The sequence below is a fragment of the Patella vulgata genome, chromosome 8 (assembly GCF_932274485.2).
Source record: "Patella vulgata chromosome 8, xgPatVulg1.2, whole genome shotgun sequence".
In the NCBI taxonomy this organism is placed as follows: Eukaryota; Metazoa; Mollusca; class Gastropoda; family Patellidae; genus Patella; species Patella vulgata.
In genome coordinates, this window is record NC_065886.2 from 33,835,399 (window position 1) to 33,859,834 (window position 24,436).

Consider the following 24,436-nt stretch of genomic DNA (forward strand, 5'->3'; position numbering starts at 1 on the left):
TGTTCCATCTGTAAGATCTACCAAAGGTTGTCTACCCCTCATATATAGAGCATGTTAATATTTTAGTTTTTAACCATATTACACTGTCGAAATAATTGTCAGATACTATCACGCTTTTTCGGAAGTCCAAATCGTCTTTAAGATCTGTCATTGATTTCCAATCCCAAGTGACAAGCTTGTGTGGTAGCCGGTGTTTTCTCTGGCTTCTCCAATTACCTTCCACTGTTCTAGCGAATTATTGAAATGTAATTATGCCATCTGTTAGACCCAAAATGACTGACTCTCTCTGTCTCTCTCTTAAGGAAGGTCTGTCTGGTACATAATAAAGGAGTCGAGTCAACCTTCTGGGTTTTCTCCTGACCTGGTTTGTGTCGAGTGGACATTAACTTTGTGTGTGTTTCTCTTCCCTCATCCAGTGTAATGTGGTACAAATTTAGTGTTATTTATGTTTGTTGTGTATTGAGGCATGGGCTTGTTGATATTTTTATATTGTTTTATAAATTTACGACTGCCAGACGGATGAAAGTGGTAATGGAATTAGTTTCGATGCTTCCCCGCATGTTGTAAGTATGGACATATATTTATAGATAGAGAATATTACCTTTATAGAGATAGCATGTTTCATAGAATTACAAACAGTAGAAGCATATTTTAAATAAAACTAAATAATTTGTATAGCGCCGAGTGTTCCAGCAAAGAAACTGTTCCAGGGCATATTGACGATAGCAAAGTATTGTAATGGTATTTGACTATAACTCCAACCCAACCAACTCTACTATCTTTACAGATACTGTTCCCTTCCCTTCCAGGTCCTCAGTCCTGTACCACTGAAAAGGGGAAACCACACCAGAAAATCCTGAGGAACTTTCTCAGCCAACACCTGTTTCACAATCCAGCGTCTTACTCATTGAGACTTTGGCGCCACCGTGTGTAAACAGTTCATAGATATTAAACAAGGCTGAAAAGTAACCAGGGTCGCGTCAGGAATACACTAGTTAAAACAAAATAAATTTCTAGACAGGTTGTTCCATGAATGTATATATTGTATTTGCAGAGACCAACATATAATGGTGATGTTCAGAGTAAACATTATCCTTGTAGAAAAGATACCTTGCAGTATCAGGTCAGTACATACAATCATATTCTCATAACTCTCTCATTCCATTCTACACCCATACAATATCACAATTTCCCCCTCCCATCCTATGTCTTACAACTTACCCACACCACCCCACACAATCCCATCCTATCTCACAACTCCTTTATCCCATCCTACCCTGTCTCACAGCTTCTCCACACCACCCCACACCACACCAGCCAATCCCATCTCATGACTTTCTTATTCCACTCCCATCACATCCTGCCTGACAACTTTCCCACCCCACTCCCATCCCTATCTCCTTTCTCATCTCATCCAATCCCTCTCCATCTTGTCTCTGTCTCATAACTTCCCCACAACATCCTATCCCACTACCATCCCACTCTGTATCACAACCTCCCAATGCCATCCAATATCCCGTCCTGTCCCAGAACTTCCCCACCAAGTCCTATCCCTCCGTGACTCACAGCTTCCAATCTCATCCTTGCCTATCCAGTTCTATCCCACCCATCCCAAATCCCATCTCACCCATCCTTATCCCATTTTACACTTTCCCAATATCTCATCCTATCCCTATAGGATGTTCCTATCCGACCACACTCGTCCTTTTTCATAATAATAAAAAAGACTAGATATCCGTTGATAACAGATACATTATAGACCAAGGTTACAGGTAGGGGCTGGGGGGGAGGGAGTATATTGTCAGCCAGGCTGTGGGATATATGGTAAGCATTTAGGAAGAGGGGATGTAAGTCAATCTGATTAAAACGCAGTTCCTATTTCATTTCATTTTTTATAGTTTTAAATTTTGTTTCTAATTTGTCTGTACTACACTAGGATCTGGAAAAGTTGTTATATAACCCGTGTTCTGGATAGCGTGAGTGATTAGCCAATGAAACAGTCTATTACGGCGACTTCTTGGCGTGCCATGCACGGAACTGTGGGTAAACCACTAGAAATGCCAATGGAGATTGATTAATCAATGTGTGACGTCATAGGGTCAAAAGCCGTTCGTATACCTCTGACGCGACCTTTTACTACAACCGGGCAGATCTTTATGTAATATAGGCCATCGAAAGTATAAAAAAACGAAACAAAATATAGATCTGTATTTTAATCAGATGTGGATGTAAGTGTATAAGTATTGATGAATATATTTTATCTGATGTTGAAATCGAAAAACAAATTTGGTGCCCATTATTCCTGTAGTTTATCTATGCAAGCAAATGAAATTTAGTGTAGCCTGTAGTTATGCACAATGTAGAAGATTTTTAGATATTTTACATTTTACTCTAAAACTATAAATCATACAAATTTTTTTTTATTAAAAGTTGCGCTGTCAGATAGGACAAAATAAACCAAACGGAAAAAAAATACTTACGGGCATAATCTTTTCTCTAGTTTTTCGCACAGAACCGCATATAATATGTTGGAGAGCCATGTATGGTGGCGGTGTGAGTAAGACGCTGGCATGCTCCCGATGTGGGTCGATAAAACTCCTCAGGATTCCGACTTGCTTTCTCCTGGTCAGTGGTGCAGGACAGCTGTCTAGTTGTTCAGCTGGGATTGCAAACTGAGGTGCACGTAAAAGAACCCTTGAATTTGAAATAATTGTGTAGACCACAGCACTGCTGTCCGGTCCAAATTTCTCTCATGGCACACTGTATGGCATATATGCCTGTTTTCAATGTTGAATTCAAAATAAATAAGAATATACGATTTTATAAATTAAGATTTATAATTTTTTATAGTATACCAGAAATTTGTGATTTATTTAGTTAGTATAGCCTGTAGACAGGTTTGACCTCTGTGTCTGTAGACTAGACCAGACAGGTTTTTATTTCATGCTACATAGATTAATTAGGCATGCAATTAAATAATGGATTCTAGAAATTGAGATCTAATAAAGGTAGAACATCGAGTTTCAGGTCTGACTGTATATTATATTATAGCTTGTCTCCTGTAATTATTGAAGTAGGCTTGCGTAACAGGTTTTATAATAGGATGTCCCTTATAATTATGGAAGGAGACTTGAGTAACAGGTCTGGTAGTCTCTTATAATTATTTAAGTAAAGCATGTATAAATCTTTTGACATTTGAGGTATGTGACTCAGTAGGTAAATCCATCATACACACATGGTCAAAAATTAAAATAACTTTGTGTTGGTCTCCAAATGACCTTGTTTTTACACGCCCACATTGAAATGTGGTTGTATATTGTTGTTGTTCCCGTTCGGCCTGTGTCCACAATTGCTTGTGGACTCTCCTGTGGCTAAAGTTAATATCCGATTGACTTTAAATTTATGCACAGTGTTTAAGGTCATGAGATGAAGAACCCAATTGATTTGCAGCGATTTCCGATAGTTACTGCCAGGGTAATGGCCCTAGATCTCTTTGAAATATCTTGTGGACATTCTAGAGGCTAAAGTTAATATCTGATTGACTTAAATTTATATGCACTGTTTAAGGTCATGAGATGAAGAATCCTATTGATTTTCAACTATTTTTGATAATTACTGCCGGAGTTATAGCCCTTGACCTCTTTAAAAAATCTTGTAGAAGCTCTTGAGATGTATGTTTCGTTGTCTGGCAACCTATGTTTAGTATTAATTTTTCCTTGATCGGTTTAATACATGGATCACCCCCCAGATAGATAGTGAGCGTCTTACTCACTGAACCACTTCTGGTTCCAAAATATAAGTTTGGCATTAATTTTGAAACAATATTTATGCTTATTTAGGTGCATACAGGTATCTGATTACCGTGGGGGGGAGGGTGTCTGTACAATAACTCTTTATTAACCTGGGGGTTGGGTGGTTTCGATTCCCTGCTTGTACGTGACAAGCAGTAGGGACGCCTATCTAACCTTGTAGATTTTCTCCATGACCTCTGGTTTTCTCCCACTGCTAAAGACCCCTGCGTGCAAGCAAATTATTGAAATAAATCTCTTCCGTTATGGCATATTTTAATCATCAAAAATTAATTCTTAATTACAAGCTAGTTATTCATGCTTTGCATGCTCGGATTCACTTAATTAGGCGATTATAACACTATTGTGTATAATATTTCTCAAACATCTGATTCACAGATTGATTTTCCAATGGAAATGAAATGAATTACAAGCTAGTTATTCATGCTTTGCATGCTCAGATTCACTTAATTAGGCCATTATAACACTATTGTTTATAATATTTCTCAAACATCTGATTCACAGATTGATTTTTCAATGGAAATGAAATGAAATATGGTATAACGTCCTACTGTTCTGCACCGATTGGGCTATTGAAAACACCTGCATACTTCATACAGTGTGCTATGAGGGAAATTTTGCATGGACAGTGGCACTACAGCCTACTCTTATATCAAATTCCAACTGCCAAGGGATCATTTATGTGCATGTCAATGTGTAAACTTGACCTCAGTTTTTCATCCCATCCCAATAGATCAATGCAGGGATTGAACACAGTACCTCCAGGTTCACAAGCCAAACTAAAAGCTAGAAGAAACATTATTTTCTGTTAATTTAAGAAAAACCATAAAAACCAATATTGGTTATCCTGTTTGTTTAATTCAAAGACAGAATCATGTGTACTGATGAGGTGATGAGTAGTCTTGAATAACAGGTCCTATAATAATAGTCTAGATTAATTAGTTTTGTAATAAATGTTGGTGGGCACCTGATGGAAGGGAGTGAGTAGCCATGGTTAACAGGTCCTATAATAGTCTAGATTAATTAGTCTTGTTAATGTGCTGATAATTGTCAGGATATTAGGTTGATCAATATTGGTTTGATCTCTCGATGCTGGGGGTCAGCCATTCTGACGGACTCGAGGTTATAAATCTCCGCATGAGGATCAATATAATGTAATATATCGTGTGTTGGCGGATATTTATATCAGCACGATTACTTGAAGAGAAAAACTCTCATTAACCGTATCAGTGATGATATTAATGGGAATTAGGCTTCATGTTACACTTCATCACAATTAATTGGAATTTTGGGGTCATTGATGTAGTTATATTTAGATAAAACTTACTCAGTGAATCAATACACCCATTGAATTTCTATTGGCTGTCAGTCAAACTAACTACCAATCAAGTGTTGGTCAGAGTTTTGTTTTTTTAAGTTGCTGGGATTATTTGACTAACTCATAAACATCAAGCATTTCGGCCAAAGTTCAATTTTAGTTTTTCTGGACCTAGGTAAAATGATAACCATTAAAGTCCTGTGGCAGGGCATAAAATAATGTGCCTTAGAACACGAACTTGCTTCGAAATGAAAAACCTGTGCTTCGAAAATAAGGAAACCGTGCTCTGAAAAAAATGGTGTAGTGCTCTGAAAAAGTGTAAGGTAGCAATGCCTCCTAATCCCTAATGAGTGTTTTTGGTCAGTTGTACAGATCAGATCAGCTGGCGCCCGATCGACACACTTGGACGAGTCGAGGGAGCACTAGCCGCATCAGCTCACCTGTCAGGTTTTTCAGTAAGCTTGGTATCTGATCTGCTGTGTCCTTGATTGTCATTTCAGTTTTACTTTGACATAATTTTCACAAATTTTCGGTATTAAATTTGGTATAGTCGAAATTAAAATCACAAATAAGAATTTAATATTGGTCCATTTCAATCCATATTGATGTTGTTATGTTGCAGTGTTAATGTGGGATCCTAATATCCAATATTTAATGCAGTGTACCATATCGTTTCGGGCGCAAAATCAATGAACAAAGAAAAACATGGCCTAAATTACAATGTGACAGTAAATAGTAATGGCTGATTCACAAATGATAAAGTAATAATAAAAAAACGTTTAGAATGCACTAAGCAGGTGTAAACGACTGTCATTCAGTTTTGACTGTTCACGTATTTCACCGAAAATAATTGATTAGAAATTAGATTTTTTTTTTTTTAAATTGAATATAAATCACTTAATATACACTAATATTACATTAATATGTGCTTTTAGACCCATCTATGATCCCAAAAAATAGAGCCATATAACCTTTAAGTATTGAAATATGGATAGGAAATTGGAGCTTGACCCACCACCGCCTAAAGAATTTTATTGGCAAGCGACATTGGGGTTTTCCTGAAAAAACTCCCCTCCAGGGCTGAGCAAGGGTAACGGACCAAAGTGAAAATGAAGAAGAGAAAGAAGACGAACTCCAGTCCCAAGGGGTGTGGTTCGCTCCTAAAGACGATACAAGAGACTTTAAAAGACAATAATCCGATTTTTATTTTATTTTGTACCCGTGTTACTTATATAATATGAGTTTTAATGTTGATGTGATGATAGAATTTGAATTATAATTTAAATATTATCGTAACAAAAGTGGTGTATTATCTTCCTAGGGCTGAGTTTTCATGCCAAAAAAGTCTTGTATAGCCACATAAACTCCTATGTAAACTTCGCACCTCCGACGGGGCCGGTGCTCACGGGCGGACACGAGAATTTAACCTTGTTTAAAGCCCTGTCCTGTGGACATTATTTTGGGTTTAAAATTTCTAAGCTTAAAGATGTATAGAATAAAGGCTTTTGAGAAGTAGCAAAATTTAAAAGATGTTCCCAAAAGAACAAAAGTTTAAATTTGTATGGCCTTAGTTTTTGGTTTTTGTACTAAGGTTGCTGTAGCACACTTACTTTGAGAGAAGAACAAATTGTAACCTGCCTGGAAATACAAGTGTCTAACTTATTTTATTATTCCTTTTTTTAAATAATAGACTCTTCCATCATTGTATAAACATACTGTAAAAGTAACTTTTGGAAGAGTCGATACTTAAATTAGAGGGGGTGTTAGAATTTATAGTAGACACTTATTTCCAGGCTGGTAAGATGTTCCTAAGTATTTTATCAGAACAGGAGAATGTTTGGCCTACTGTAGAATCCCGCACACAGGTGGGTGATCGCTTTATCTCTGTAGATCTCTAGTTTTATTATTTACCCTCTTTTTTTTTAGTCAATTTGCTTCTGTATTCGCACGCGCTGTATCATACAGTCATTGAGTCAACTGGTGGGGTTTCGATTCCCCGGTTGTACGTGGCAAGGAGTAGGGTCGCCTGTCCAACCTCGTGGGTTTTCTCCGGGCCCTCCGGTTTCCTCCCACTGCTAAAGACCCCTACGCGCAAGCGAATTATTGAAATAAAATTGAACCATGTGTTAGTCCCAAAATGACCTAGTTTGTGTCGAGTGGATGTTAAACCCCATTTCTCTCTCTCTCTCTCTCGCTTCTGTATTCATATTTATCACATATGAAGGGGGGTGGGGTGGGGATTGATTTTGTAATGGCACCCTATACAATAGAAGTAGATTAGACATCCAGAAAATTGGGAAATTTGAAATGCTGTAGATGCCATTTTGGGACTGCTAAGGTCTAATTAGCCCCTGAATGCACGCAATATTCTCTTCAAGTCACCATGGCTCCCTTCCAAACTAATATTTAGGACAATTTAGGCTGCAGTGAAAGGGTCTTAATAATTGTAAATGATTAAATTTAAAAGCCATTTATCAACATTGCCAGGAAATGCTTTGTTTATTTGCGCCCCATGTCCAAACTTTATCACAGAAACCTTTTTTTTATTATTTGCATGTTTAAAACTGCACCATCTATAATTATTATTTCTTCTTAAAGATGCATTATGTAAGATTTAGATAAAGAGCTTAAGGCTTGTCATGTGAATTAATGTCTATATAATAATTTATATAACATTTCAGGCCAAAATAAAAACCTGCAATTGGCAGATTTAGCTCTTGCATAATGGATCGTTAACTGGGTACTAGTGGACACGGGGAGGGTGTCTGTTTCAAAATTTGGCTGGGCAGACTTTTTTAGTTCTGGTAATGGGTCAGCAGAAGTCATTGTCAGCTTCATGATTAGTTTTTGAAAAACCAATTATGAATTAACATGTTACAGAACAGTTGATGTAGTTTGACCTAAAAAAATAAAAGAGGGTTAACTCCTTTAATGCACAGATTAGAATTTTTGATTTCAAATGTCTTCTGAATTTCTAAAAGAGATATATAGCCTAATGCCCTTATTATTTATGAAAAAACTAAACTAAAACATTTTAAGAATTATGCCTGTTCATTGGCTGATAGCTAAAATTTGTGCCAGAATTTTAGCAATCAGCCAATAAATAGCCTGTATTCTTAAAATATTTTAGCCTCCAGATCTAGCTGAATATATAAACACACACCGAGGTGCATAAACGATTATTAACTAGCAAAAATCACACACTTTTTAATGCATGTTTTTTTTAATTATCTCTTTTTATATAACATAAATTTTACTTTTGTTAAACTTTTGATTTGGTTAACTTATATTTATACTCCTGCATTTTGATGTGAACGATACATTGTTATAAATTTTAATTGTAAATAATTATATTTTAGTCATATTTATTATCTTTTAATTACCGTATGCTTAATAGAATGTGATCTGTTGAATATTTATTAGTGATTTTTGATAATTTTTAAATATTTTGAATATACATTTATATTATTTTGTGATATGAATTAGCCTGTCTCACATTTATCACCATATGCTTTGCGCCATATAGCCCGGTTGGGGTTGATGTGCCATTAAACACCATTCATTTATTACTGCCACCTTGTCTGTCCGTCCACTCCTCCATCCATTTGTCCGTCTTTGATCATCAACTGTTGATGTGCCATTAAACACCATTTCATATATTGCTGCCACCCAGTCTGTCTGTCCGTTAGTCATTCTTTGGGGTTATATCACTAAAATTAAAAAGTCTTATTTTCAACAATTATCAAAATAACTTGTTGCCTTCATAAAGGCTTCACTGATCCGATCTTTTTGAAATCTATATTGTTTGTCTGTCATTGATTTTCAACAGTTTTCGGAGTTATTCCCCATACTGTTAGCCCCTTCAATAGGCTTGTAATTGAAGCCTATTCGTTCGTGGAGTTTTACGCCCACTTCCACTAAGGGTGATATCATAGACAATAAGCCTATTGTAACTAGGGTGATATCGTAGACAATAAGCCAGAAGTGACAGGCCAACTATAGCTCGAAGCGCGACACTCTAGACCACTAGGACATCCCCCACCCCCACCCCCACCCCGCTGATTAAGCTCTTACCATAGACCTTATAATACAGGGCCATGCTCCTTACATAATGCATCTTTAAACAGATGTTGTATTATATGGTCTGTTCCACTTTCGTTTTAATTTTGATTGCATTAGATTTTGATCCATGACCATATGTAGTTTTACCATCACTAGGCTAGACTTTATTGAATTAGTAGCGAAATCAAACAAATTATTTGAAAAAAACTTGTACAAATTTGTTTACAGAGAAGATATTTAACATGACCCACTGGTCAAATCGAAGATTAATCTTAATGAATTCATGGCTTTGCATCTCAATTAGAGCTAGAAACGACGATCTCTAATATCAATATAACTACAGACGTTATCAACTTGTCTTAAGACACGGAAATGACCTGCGAGCAAATTAACCTGTCTTAATAAGCCAATGTAGACAAGTAATTCTACGTTATAACATTTTTTTATAACATTCCAGATTAAAAGCAGGAAATTTCCTGAATTCTGAAAGTTGACCAGTCCTCGAAATTAATGAAAAATCTTCAGATTCTTCTTGGCTTAGGATTCGCAAGCTGAAAATTAGCTTGATAACATTGAGAGAATACTCTTCGAAACGTCAACCAAATAAATTTTTAACTGTTTTTCCATAAGTAAATGCCTCTAAAAGATTACTGAAAATTATAGTTGAGCAGGCCTCAATATTAATGACTGCTTTGCTTGAATAATCACAAAGATTCTTGGCCTAAGTTAGGATTCAAACCCTGAAAATTCTTTTTGAATGTTATGATCAGAAAAGTGCTCGAAATTAATGCAAGCTAATCTTTAAAAAATATTGAGCCAAGAATCCAGTTACCATGTGACAATCGCCGCCCCCAAGGCCCCTTTCATTATCAATCAAATAGTTTATAACATTAAGATATACCCAAAATCATCTCTGTAATGCATCAAGAGGATTGATGGGGGTAGGGTGGTCAAATGGTTAAAAGCATGCGCGTTGGATCTTAAGGTCTGTAGTTGAGTAAAGTGGTGTGGTTTCTATTCGCTGCTTGTATGTGACAAGGAATAGAGTCATCCGTCCAAACACATGGGTTTTCTCCTGGTCCCCTCCCACTGCTAAAGACCCCAATGCGCTCATTAATTATTGAAATAAGATTGAACCATGCGTTAGATTCTATTAAATTGTTAGTTTATTATGGAGATTTTGTTTTTGTTACAGGAAGTGATGCGTCGTCTGGTTAGTAGATGTATTCATCAATATAAAAAAGAAGGGAGACAAGATGGCGTCAATGAGGATGATTTGTTGGAAATAAAACAAGATATATCCAGTCTACGGTGAGACAGTTATTTACATCACATCCTTGGGGGCCACAGTGGATCTGTAATTATTTACATACATATTTGGAACCACAACGGATCTGTGATTATTTACTTACATCCTTGGGGCCATAGTGGTTCTGTGATTATTTACATACATCCTGGGGGCCATAGTGGATCTTTGATTATTTACATACATTCGGGGGGGCCATAGTGGATTTTGATTATCCAAATTCATCCTTGGGGCCATAGGGGATCTGTGTTTGTTTAAATGTATCGTTGAGGTTACAGTGGATCTTTGAGCATTTACTTGGATTTGTAATTTTTTACATTCATCATTAGGACCATAGTAGATCTGTAATTCTGTCAAGTGGAGTTTACCCCTCACCCCATTAAATATTGTTTTGTTACTTAATGCATTTTTTTTTTTTTTTTTTTTTTTGTAAATGCAGGTACGAATTACGTGAGGATAGGAAAAAGGAAGCATTGAATTTACAGTCGGCCATTAATTTTGATGGAGTACGTAAAGACATGTTGCACATGTTACACTCCGCCTCACCAAACGCAAGTCCACATATTCCTCACAGTCGTTCCAGTCCCAACAATATGGCCTCTTTCAGCGCAGGTCTGTCACAGCAAGATGTGGATTATCTCAAATATGACATAGTAAAATCTCTTAAAGCAGAAATGCGTGAAACTATTTATGGATGTTTTTCAAATTTAGCCAATCAGCAAGCAGTAGCTACGTTAACTCCACCAGTGGATGCAGATTTATATCAGACTCATTTGTACACTCAACTTTGACCTCTGTGTTTTGTTGGCGTTGGTTTTATGTAGAATTTTTACTGCTGTCAGACCGAGTCCACTTGTTCGCGTCTGTTGTTTGTCAGGGTTTAGAGAAGGTTTGACGGATGTTTGAAGCCATTTCATTGGTCGGTGTGACAGTTAATTAGTAACATTGTAAGGTCATAGTAGTAGGTTTGTGCGATGTGCCTGGCAGCACATTGGTCTGGGATATCTTCAAGGTCAGTTGTGTGGATTTCGTCAATTTAGATATGTAATGGCTGTAGATGACGTGAGATTTAAAGGTCACTCACTACTAGATATGATGTGGTTGTTATGAGTTTAAGATTTGAAGGTCATCGCTAAGGAATATCTTGCATTGAAAGGTTATGTGATGAAATGTTGAAAACTTGTTTTGAAGGTTTTTTAATTACATTTTGTTCTATGATGGTTTTTAAGGGAGCTTCATGTTAATGGATCTTTGATCTTGTTATAGTTCCAGTGTAATGGAGTCAGGGATCTTTGATCTTGTTACAGTCCCTATGTATTTTAAAGAATGCTCCAGATAGTACATGTGTATTTTAAAGAACGCTCCAGCAGAGCTTGTTATAGTACCTGTGTATTTTAAAGAATACTCCAGCAGAGCTTGTTATAGTACATGTGTATTTTAAAGTACCTCCAGAGCTTGATACACCGTACACATGTATTTTGTAGGGAGTATCATGTTACTCTGTAAATTGTTATAACAAAAAGGGAATTTTCTATGTGAATGGCGAGACAGTTATTATTTAGCATGACATATAGTTTAAAGAAAGGGTCCAGAAATGGCAGTAGTTTTAGTATTGTACCATAATTTATGGTGATTTTGGAGATAATATTTATAGTATCTGTGATAGTTGTTTTTTTTTCCTATTTAAAATCTTTCATACCTATTGTCTTTGCCCCTTTGATTTAAAATAACATATATATACTGTAACCAGGAACTGGTTACTAGGCAACATACACATGGTGATCATCTCCTTCTTCTTCTCCTTGATGTTGTTCTAGGTGCGATTCTTTTCAAAAAAAGCTGAAAACTTTGTCAATTCCAGTATGATGGACATTTATGAAACTAGGCATGCATTGTTGTTTGGACAATTGTGCATCGATTGACAGACACCGATTTTGTTATGACACCACAAATACAAGATGGCTACTATGACATGATACTCAGTTCAGGGTCTATAGTATGGTGGTACTTGTTTATTAGCTATATATTGCTGGTAATTGAAATAAACATATATAGCTGGATACCATAAGCAATGTTTAAAGAGGCATTATTTCAAGAGCTAAATTTCGGTGCATTTTGCTGGCTTGAGGTTTTTTTTTTAGTTTATTAATTAGATATTTATGCATATGACAAGGCCATTACAACACTCTAGATCATCAGGTGGCTTGGATATTGAGTGAATTAGACAATGCGTGTCATATGATATGACCCTCCCTTCCAAACTAACAAATTTCGAAAATTGCATAACGTCACCTATAATAGGCTTGTTATAGATAGGCTTTCTATTCTTATATATTAAAAGTCCTTTGTGGATAAACAGTAATACAAATTTAATTGCCTCTGCTGTGTATGGAAGAAACCTGATAAAAAAAAGTAGCCATTCATAACTTCCCTATGAATAAATAATTTGACTAAAATTTTCAATATATTCATTTTTCATTATCTATTTTTGAACTATTGTAGCAGAAGCGTACAACTCATTCTCTAAATCTGGCATAATGTCTTTTTAATATACCATTTTATGCAGTTTTTCAGCAATTGTTTATTTTTCGATTTATAATTAAATGGTAATGAATTCCTGTATTTTTAAAAGATATTTAGTGTGGTTTTAGTCTTATGTAAATAAATAACGTATGTTTGAAGAAATTATTTTTTATTTGGTATATAAAAATATAGCCATCTTAAAGATCTAGTGTCATATTTTTCTTACATTGTGATAGTTGGTTTGAAACTTGAATAGAAAGATATTTGTGGTGAGTTCACCATTTGAAGTGATATCATTTTACCTGTAAATTTTTAATGATTTGTAGATTTTTTATAAAAAAAAATTCCATGTTTTAGCAAATTTTGAATTTGAGTACCAGTATATCCATTTCAATGCTGTGTGTTTGTTCAGAAATGTGAGTAACAGATATTTAGTACTTATATATAAAGCCAATTTAATTTTTTAGTCCTTGAACAATGTTTCTGTTAAAAATTGAACTTAAAGCTTACCTGATATTTTAAACTTATTGTTAGAAATGTATTTTAAAAAAATATAACCAAAATGTAGAAAAAAGATAAAACTGTGCTAGACAATAGACAGGCACCTGGATTTGTATTTAGTATTGTTTGTGCCAGGTGGCTCATTATCTTCATATTTGAATATTTTAGAATTAAAGTCCCAACATGCCAGAATATTGAGAATAAGACCATACCTAATCAAATAGTATAACTTATTTCAATCAATCAATTATAATTTAAGTTATGGTCATTTAACTGTTACATTGGTTCCTATTGATTTCACACAGTGATCTGTGTATGTCTTCTAACTTTTTATTCATGGATGTGCTTAATTACATAATATAAACAGTCTTGACATTTGACATTTGATCTGGCATGTTGTGCTGTTTAAATTTTGACATTTAGTACCAGTAATTATGTATTAGTAATTCTTCAAATTTCTTATAAGCTTGATATTTATATTTAGCAGGGGTACAGTTCTTAGAGTGTGATATTTTAAATTAATTGAATATTGTTGTTAGTTGCCATAAGAATATGTTTTTAAACTGAAATCTTTTGAAATTTGTACATTTTTAGGGAGTAACTGTTTTTGTTATCAATTTTAAAATGAAAAATAATCAAATGTTATTGTTTGTTGACATTATAATTATGATATATTTTATAAATCAAATCTTAAATTGTACATTTTAAGGAACATTTTTATTTTATTTTTATCAAATTTAGTGTTCTTTTTGTATTACAGATAATTCTGCAACGTTTTTCTTGATCATTTTTATGTACTAGTACCTTAGCTTAACAATTGTAACCCTTGATATTTATTGGGGACAAATTTTCCCCATACAGTGTTTAGTTATAACAATTTGTACTCAGTACATGGTTGTAATATTTTACAGTTTATGATGTTATAGTAAAGGCATATCAGGGTAATTTATCATTTTATCAGTTATTGTTTTAAATATAAGTTGATTTTGGTTTCATAAATATTTTTTCCATTTTCTGGGGACTGTGACCTGGAAACAAAATTATGACAAAATTAGAAATATAACCATTCCATGATCAATTTGAATTGCAGATGTCATTTGAATAAATTCTCCAAGAAATGAAATGGGGTTTAGCATCCTACTTTTCTGCAGCGACTTGGCTAATGAAGACAGGCAAATTCTCAAAGAATGTTTTATGGTTTTTGTTATCCAAATTTGTTAGGTGCCTTAATTAAAATAAATACATGTAATAATAATTGTAGATGGAATGCGACGACATGGAAAATAATCAAAATTATTTTGATTTGTATTATTGTCAGTTTTAGGAGGATAATTTATAAGTTTTGTAGACAATAATGAGTTACGTAACCACCAAACAGATTGCCGGTTTAATATGATATCTGATATTAAACTTTATGTGCATTAGTATATGTATATCTTCAATATACCCATCAGCATTTTAACTGAATGACTCGATATAATGTTAATTATTTTATGAGGATTAATTCATTTAAAGACATTGCCTGATCAGCATTCAATCTACAGGGTATTTTTCAATCTGTTTATAAGACAGTTCCTATTTCGTTTCATTTTTTATAGTTCAAAATTTTGTTTTACTTGTCTCTACTACAGCGCCATTATAGTTAATTATATATGTTACAAGTCCCTGTAGGTTACAGGTCCCTTCGTTCATTGTTAGTTCTCGTGATACGAGACATCCGGGTTATCTATTATGTTATTGTAATGGTGGCACGTCAATTAAAGTTATCAACAGTTGTCGCTGTCTGTGTTTGTCCCTGTAGTACTCCCCACTAAACTGTCGTGGTGGCTGATTGTGGATTTATTCCTTACGTCTCCGTGAACTGCAGGACTCGGCAAACAAGAAATATCATTCAACAGGCAGGTTACAGTGTACTGTAAATAGATTTCTGTTGGCTCGCGTAGAAGCGCGCCATATAATTTTTATTTTTAAGACGAACCCCCATCAATTTATCAATCAATGGCTTCAACTCGCGCCCCAAAGCAGCGTGTTTTGACAAAAGATGAAACTATCACCTCGTTCGAGGCCTGGAAACAGAACCTTACATACATTTTATCTCTAGATGACAACTTCGCCCCATTCTTCGCTCCCGATATTGTATGGTCTAAGAAAAGCAGGGATAACCCAAATCGAGGCTTTACCGACGAACGTGGGAAGACTGCAGCACAAAAGGTGGTTTTTTTAGAGCTCATGTTGGGTCAAATCGCCAATTTTTGCCCGGTGATAGCCCGCAACACCATTATTCACAAGTCTGTGAGTATAAGCTCTGTTTGGCAATCAATCCGTGCTCACTATGGATTTCAGAATAGTGGGGCACAGTTCCTTGACATCTGTGATATGAAACTAGAAATGGATGAAAAACCAGAAGACTTATTTCAGAGGCTGATCGCCTTCGTTGATGACAATCTATTAACTGTCGGATGCGGTCTTACACACTATGGAACTCAAGTTACCGAGGAGGAAATGTCTCCATCCTTAGAAAATCTGATAACAGTATTATGGCTTCGTTTAATCCACCCCGGTTTGCCCAAGCTCGTTAAGCAACGGTATGGAATCCAATTACGTACATGTACTATCGCGTCACTTAAACCAGAGATATCAATGGCCTTGTCATCCCTTTTAGAAGAGGTGGAAACTGCTGAAGAGGTTCGTTGCATGCGTATGGGTTCCCGACCACCGTTTCGCCCAGACTCCAGACTGCATAACCCCCCGCCAAGGCCCAGGCCACAAACCTTAAAGCCACAACGTGTTACAAAAAGATCGCCTACAATGTGTCCTCTATGCTTACAATCCAACCGAGGTTCCACTGACCATTACCTCAGTCTATGTCCATATTTGCCCGAGAGCGACAGAAAGTTTATGTCACGAGCCAGGCAGGTTATCGTCGATTCTGACGATGATGAGAACACTGATATCATTTCAGATGCCAATAATGCTGATACGCCAACTTTGTCGGTTTCATCACGAAGAGTCCAAGTCGATCAGTCTCCCTATCTTGATGCATTCTACGACCACCATGCCATCCGCATAACCGTCGACTCTGGTTCCGAAACGAATATGATAAGTCATCCTCTCGCTCTCCAGTTGGGCATTCCTGTTACTAAAAGTACACAATACGCTACTCAGGCTGATGGCCGAACATTGTTAAACGTTGTCGGAGAAACTCGCTTTGAGTTGACAAGAGACGATCATATCTTATCATTCACCGCATTAGTCGTGTCCTCTATGGATGTGGAACTACTTGGAGGAACCCCTTTCATGTCTGTCAACGATGTAGCCGTGCGACCTTCCAAGCAACACGTACTTATTGGTGGCCATATTTATCCATACGGTTCCTCTTCTCCAAAGTCAAGTCCATCGGTACGACGCACTCAAGCTTCTGTTTTAAGATCGAATACTGCTACCACTATTTGGCCTGGTAAATTCATAGAAGTAGATGTCCCAGCTGAACTCGACAACATCGACACAGTGGCCGTAGAACCCCGGCTAGATCTCTCTCCCCATCAGACCGAAGCATTATGGCCTGCTCCGTCCGTCTTACGACCGATAGGCGGAAAGTTACGTATACCTAACTCTACTGATTTACCAATCATCGTTCGCAGAAACAGCCACTTTTCTCAGGTGCTACCTGTGTATAACCCCCTGGTATCACCGAATTCAGCCAATGACATACACACACTGACCACATCCATGCCCAATCCGCCCTCATCTGCTGTTACGCTTGATCCGGATGAAATACTGTCACCTCTTGTTCACAAGCAGTTTCGCACCCTACTACGACAATACGACTCTGTTTTCAGCACAACACCCAAGGGCTATAACGGTGCATTTGGTCACTTCACCGCAAAAGTCAATATGGGTCCAGTCCTTCCACCCCAACGAAAAGGGCGTGTCCCCCAGTATGCTAAAGATAAGCTAGATGAACTACAATCCAAATTTGATGAGCTTGAGAGCATTGGAGTCTTCCGGAAACCCGAGGACCTGGATATGGTAGTCGAATACTTAAATCCGTCATTTTTGATCAAAAAGCCCAATGGTACATACAGACTGGTGACTGCGTTTGGCGAAGTCGGCAAGTATGCTAAACCACAACCATCCCTGATGCCAGATATCGATTCAACCTTACGGTCAATTGCCAGTTGGACTTACATAATTGCTACAGACTTGTCAAATGCCTTTTACCAAATTCCCTTATCCGCGGATTCTATGAAGTTTTGCGGCGTCGCTACCCCATTTAAGGGTATCCGGGTATATACTAGGTGTGCCATGGGTATGCCGGGCTCAGAGACAGCGTTAGAAGAGTTAATGTGCCGTGTGCTGGGAGATTTGATACAACAGGGATTTGTCGCCAAAATTGCCGATGATTTGTACTGTGGGGGGAATACTCCTGAAGAACTCCTAAAGAACTGGCAGGCTGTTCTCAATGCCTTACACACAGCCTCTCTCAACTTAAAGGCCTCTAAAACAACCATCGCACCGAGAAAAACTACCATTCTTGGATGGACCTGGTGTCAGGGATCTTTAACTGCAAACCCTCACAGAATCGCCACCCTATCGACGTGTGCAATCCCTAAGACTATTAAAGACTTGCGAGCCTTTATAGGTGCATACAAGTTCCTCTCACGTGTACTTCCGCAGTGTGCTAAATATTTGAGTCCACTCGATAGCCTAGTGGGAGGAGGAGCTCAGTCTAAAGATATAATCGTCTGGACGGATGACACGACTGCTTCATTCCACCTGGCACAGGCATATTTAAAAGATGCGAAGTCTATCACTTTACCAAGACCCAACGATCAGTTATGGATAGTCACAGATGGGGCAGTCAGAAGCTTTGGATTGGCCTCCACATTATACCTTATTAGAAACGACAAACTACAATTAGCTGGTTTCTACAGCGCGAAGCTCCCTGAACGAAAACATGGATGGAGTCCCTGTGAGATCGAAGCTTTATCTATTGCGGCATCCATCAAACACTTTGCTCCTTATATCATTCAGTCTGGTCACGTAGCTCAAATTCTTACCGACAGTAAGCCTTGTGTTGAGGCTTATTCCAAGTTACAAAGGGGTGAATACTCTACTAGTCCAAGAGTGACCACATTTCTATCCATTGCCAGTCGATATCAAGTTTTCATTCGCCACCTAGCCGGCAAGGTCAACATTCCGTCAGATTTTGGAAGTCGAAATGCTCCAGATTGTGAAGATATGAGTTGTCAAGTGTGCTCATTCATATCGGTTACCATGGACTCTGTTGTTCGTGCCGTGTCTGTGAAAGATATTATGAATGGATCGGTCAGGCTGCCATTTGTTAATCGCTCCATGTGGCGCCAGGCTCAGCAAGATTGTAAGGACCTGCGTCGAGTGCATGCCCACCTTGCACAGGGCACTCGACCATCAAAGAAATCTACCAATATTCATGACGTCAAACGGTACCTCAATACCGTCTCCATCGCATTAGACGGAACCCTAGTCGTTCAAAAGTCTGACCCTTTAGCTGTGACTCGAGACTTAATCGTCATCCCAAGGGACCTGATACTAGGTCTACTCACTGCGTTACACATTCGTTTGGATCACCCCTCAAGCTACCAAACACGTCTTATCGTTCGTAGATATTTCTACGCATTGGATTTAGATCAAGCCGTGGACGCTGTATCTAGAAACTGTCAACAATGTGCAGCTCTTCGCAAAATACCATCTTCTATTATTCAACAAACTAGCGAACCCCCACCTAAAGCTGTTGGAACCTATTTCGCCGCAGATGTTTTATGTCGCGCCAAACAGAAAATTCTCGTACTCCGTGAATGTGTTACCTCCAAAACTTCTGCGACCCTAGTTCCGGATGAAAAGCACCAAACTATCCGGGACGCCCTTCTCCAATTGTGCATTGAGATGGTACCAGTTGAAGGCTGTAGTATTATACGCTGTGACCCAGGCCCCTGTTTTCAAGCTATAGTTAATGACCGCTTACTGAACCAACATGGTGTTTATGTCGAACTTGGCCGAACAAAGAACATAAATAAAAACCCTGTAGCTGAACACGCCATCCAAGAAATCGAGGATGAGATCCTCCGACAGGACCCTTCAGGATCCCCCATCACCCCAGTTTTATTAAGCTGTGTCATTGCGCGCGTTAATTCTCGTCTTCGGGCCAGTGGTTTGTCGGCTAGGGAAATGTGGTGCAAGCGGGATCAAATCACCAATGAGCAGTTACTCATCGATGACAGTAATCTCATACATGCTCAACAAGTGCGACGTCACCAAAATCATCCTTACAGTGAACGGTCAAAAAACCCTCTTGGCAAGTCTGGTCCTCCACAGAACGTCCGTATTGGGGATTTAGTTTATTTATTTTGTGATCGTGATAAAAACAGGGCACGTGACAAATATATTGTCTCGGGTGTTCAGAACGGCTTTCTACAACTTCATAAGCTGAGGAACTCTCAAATCCGCTCGAAGACATACTCCGTCCATCCTACAGAGGTTTACAAGGTAAATATTTCCCCCACAGCTTGCTCCGTTGCTTCAGATGATAGCGAAGATGATACGGTCATCATTCCTTCTGTATTGACCACACCACTCGACCCGACTGCATCAGCTCAACTACCCGACCGTGGCGAGGCAGAAGCATCAAGCAGTTCGTCAGAATCTGATCTTATCGATGATACCCTGAACATCCAGACCCTGTCAAATACAGCAACAAGTGTTTCTTCTAACATACCAGGATTACCACGAAATCGTACACGCCAGTTGCCTAAAAAACTAATAGACTATGTTCTTTATTAAGACTTTTAAGTGTTTTCATGTCTAAAAGTTATTTTTAATTCCATAAATTGTTCTACAAGAAAAAGAAAAAAAGGGTCGCGCCATTATAGTTAATTATATATGTTACAAGTCCCTGTAGGTTACAGGTCCCTTCGTTCATTGTTAGTTCTCGTGATACGAGACATCCGGGTTATCTATTATGTTATTGTAATGGTGGCACGTCAATTAAAGTTATCAACAGTTGTCGCTGTCTGTGTTTGTCCCTGTAGTACTCCCCACTAAACTGTCGCAGTAGGATCTGGAAGAGTTGTTATATTACAGGCGTTCTGGTTAAAGTGAGGGATTAGCCAATCAAATAGTCTGTTACGGTGAGTTCTTGGCATGCGATGCACAGAACTGTGGGTAAACCACTAGAAGTCAAAACTGATTGATTAATCAATGTCTGACGTCATAGGGTCAAAAGTGGCTTGTACGACCCCTGATGCGACCTTCCAGTAGTGTAGGCCATCGAAAGTATAAAAAACGAAACGAAATATAGATCTGTATTTTAATCAGATTGGTATTTTTTTATCATTAATTTTGTTCAGATTTCCCACCTTTCACAATATCACCTGAAATTTCATCAAGATAATTTAGGTTTTTCTTGGGACTTAAAATTTTGTTGTACATGTCATATTGTTTACTGGTCATTTGTATAACGTTTATTTAAGCAGATGTTGTAGGTTTCGCATCTTCATTGTTTGTAAATCTTAAAGTGAGGGTTGAGCTTTGTGATTTGTCTCATAAACATCCGTGGAATTTGTTTCATGGGCGGATCTCATGCCTGTTTACAGAGTCTGCCACATCCACAAGACGAGAATGTCACGGTTACCACCATGACTGATCTAGTTGAGGATATTATGCTTTCCTGTTATTTAATCTCACGTTTGAACAAATCAGACTGAATTTGCTGATGGATCCCAGATAAACTTACATGGACCGTATTCACAAAAACCTTAAACTAAAATATTTCACTGGCTTAGAGCTAAAATATGTAGTAGGAATTTGACCCTCAAGCATTGAAAACACAGCATTCTTAAAATATTTTAATCTCAGTTTTCATGAATAAAGTCACAGATCCATGTATGTGAGATAGAGTCAAGACAATCTTATGGACAAATCACATAGTCTAAACCCTACTATTAATTAAGTTCCCAAATTTGATACTAATATATGACTTTATTTAAAATGCATATAGAGCATCTGTTACCAGAACTTGTTATTTCTGGATATGTGTGATGTCAGAAGAGGCCACGTTAGAGTTTGTGGTAGCAATAGTATCCAACACAGCCCCCACCTCTTTTAATGTTCTGTCTCATGTATCATAGCTTGATAATGACTAGAGAAGCCTAGTCGAAACGTCGCTCAGTAAAAAGCAGTAATTGTATTCCATAGAATTGTAACCTGTATACTGTCTCATATAGTTCCATCATATGTTTGGCACAATATAGTTCAGTTGTTGCCAACGTACCATAAAACAATATTTCATTTCTTTTGACCTGTTCATATCAACAAAAAGGTTACACAGTGAAAAATAAAATCCAAACCCAAACTAGCATTCCACTACATCAGTTATAAACCGGTAGCACGTTTTATGCAAATTCACCCAAATCTACCATTATTTCAACTCATACAGAATATCGTTTTTTGATAATTTACCGTCTTATATGTCAAATTGTCATTTTTAATTTGAAATCATAACGTTTCTGTGTCAAAATATTGAAATAATGGTGGATTGGTTAACAAATTCTAAACTTGCTTGGAAATCACTTTTTGAGGGGCATTTTGACACAAAAAAACGTTATGAGTGTAAATTAAAAATGACAATTTGGCATAAAGAACAGTATATTATTAAATATCGATATAAGGTATTGAAACTGTTCTGGGCCCAACTGTCCCCCCTTGTTATCCGTCAATTTAAGTGCGATCAACATGAAAATTGGCATGCTAATTCCTTTGGCAATTGCGCATTAATTGACAGACTTCGGTTCCTGTTCCATAGTGCGCTCGTACTTGTTAAAATAGAAAATTATTATTCCATCTATATATCATCATGTATTTCTTGATGTGCTTTATCTAGAATCACTTGATCTCAAATCCCATCAAGTTGAATAAAATAGATTTCAAAAATGGTGATACCGGGGTGTTTATTTTTATTTTTTTCCTGTGTTTGTTTTTATTTTTTTTCCTGAAAATTTAAAGTCGTTGATTGTCATTTGTATTTTTGCGCCAATGTTTTATTTTCTCACAGGTTATTACATGCTAATCTGTGGGACCTCGAGTACAGCAACTCGGACTCAAGTCTGACTACAGTTGCATCAATGACCCAACTTGTGACTAGACTTAAAATATTTATTGCGATTCGGACTCGGCAGTCCTGTTGACTCGTGACCTGAAAGAGCTTTAATTAGCAGAGGTGGGACCTTGAGTCACGCAACTTGGACTCGAGTTTGACTTAAGTCACATCAATGATACAACTTGAAATATTTATTGCTATTCCGGACTCGACTCTGACTCAGCAGTCCTGTTGACTTGAAGAGCAGAGGAATCGAGGGGCCATAACTTTAACTTAGCTTATTTGCCATGAATTTTTGACTCATTTGATGAACTGGCGACTTAAATTTGACTCAGGCTTTCTGAAGACTTGGGACTCGACTTAGTGCTAAAGTCAGCGACTTGGGACTCAACTCAGATTCGATTTGCAGAGACTTGGGAGTCGACTCAGACTCGATGTGCAGCGACTTGTTCCTACCTCTGTTAATTAGTATCAATATCATTATATCAACGGTAGATAATCTCTCAGATTGGATTTAATTGTATTACAAAGAGGATAATCAACAGATTTTATACAGCACTTATAGGAGTAATGGTTTGTATCTGGATTTTGAAAACTGGGGAAAGGCATGTAGAACAATATAAATGAAATGGGGTTTACTGTCCTACTTTTCTGGACAGACTGGGGTAATGAAGAGGGGAGTACTCCGTTCTTTGAGGGAAATTTTGTCTATTTCAAGTTCCACGTACACAGTACAGGAGCTCAGTATACCAGAAACAAAACTGTTAAATGTGGAACCTACGACGAAACAGCACTTCTAATCAAGACTGGCATGCAGTGTCCTAGAAGGGGCATTTTGCCCAGAAAGTGGCCTTTTCACCTATCATTTATTGAATTCCAGCTGTCAAGAGTGTGGAGCTCAGTTTTCAGTTTTATCTGAACAACTAGATTCTAATTCTTGTTATTATTTATTACAATTTTAACGTCCAATACATTATTCATGTCTTTAATTAAAATCATTTGCATATATAGGAGGCATAAAAATAGTAAATGCATAAAAAAGTTCTTGTATACAAAAAAAGGTCAACCCATATTTGAATATTTTATACATTTGTGTCACTGCTGTCTTGCAGTGTGAGGACATTTCAAATTCCAGGTGACAACCAAATAAAATCTAACAAATTTTAACAAATTCATTAACACTGAATAATTGACGAATTTGGGGAAAACGCGCATTAACAATAGACAAAAGTGAATACACTCAAAACATCACATACATTTTTTACATTTACTTCTAAGAGGTAAATCTGCCTATTGCAAGTCTTTCTTCTAGCCTCAAATATTATATAAACTAATATTTAAACATTTATTCACATGGGACACCCATAATCAACTCTCTATGCCCTCTGATGGCTTAGATTTTTAATGGGTTAGAACCATCTCACAATTTGATAATTAAACCAATCAATTGATAATGGAGGCTTTATTACTTATTGTTGCAATGACAATTGCGATTTCAACCACTCCTAACTTCGCTCAGAATAAAGTAATTCCAACTGTCAAGGGTTCTTTTATATGCATGCCAACATGTACACAGGAACTCTGTGTTTTGTCCCATCTGAATGACTAGACACTATTCCTTGCTAGGGAATACCACCTGGGCCAAATGAAACCTTCATGTGGCCCATGGTTAAAACTGTCACTGGGGCCCTTGAATTGGGGTTCATATGTAGGTTAGTATGGCAGATAGATTTATTTGGCACAAACATATATAACATAATAAATGACATATTTATTTATGGTAC

General features: G+C 37.2%; 1 long non-coding RNA gene across 1 annotated transcript; it reads left to right on the forward strand.

Moving 5' to 3' along the window:
* The first annotated feature begins 519 nt into the window (after nucleotides 1-519).
* Nucleotides 520-12,122, forward strand: LOC130014150 (uncharacterized). Its single transcript, XR_008789167.1, has 4 exons — nucleotides 520-563; nucleotides 1,055-1,123; nucleotides 10,385-10,500; nucleotides 10,935-12,122. It is a non-coding gene; the product is annotated as an uncharacterized LOC130014150 (long non-coding RNA).
* Nucleotides 12,123-24,436: the final 12,314 nt, after the last annotated feature.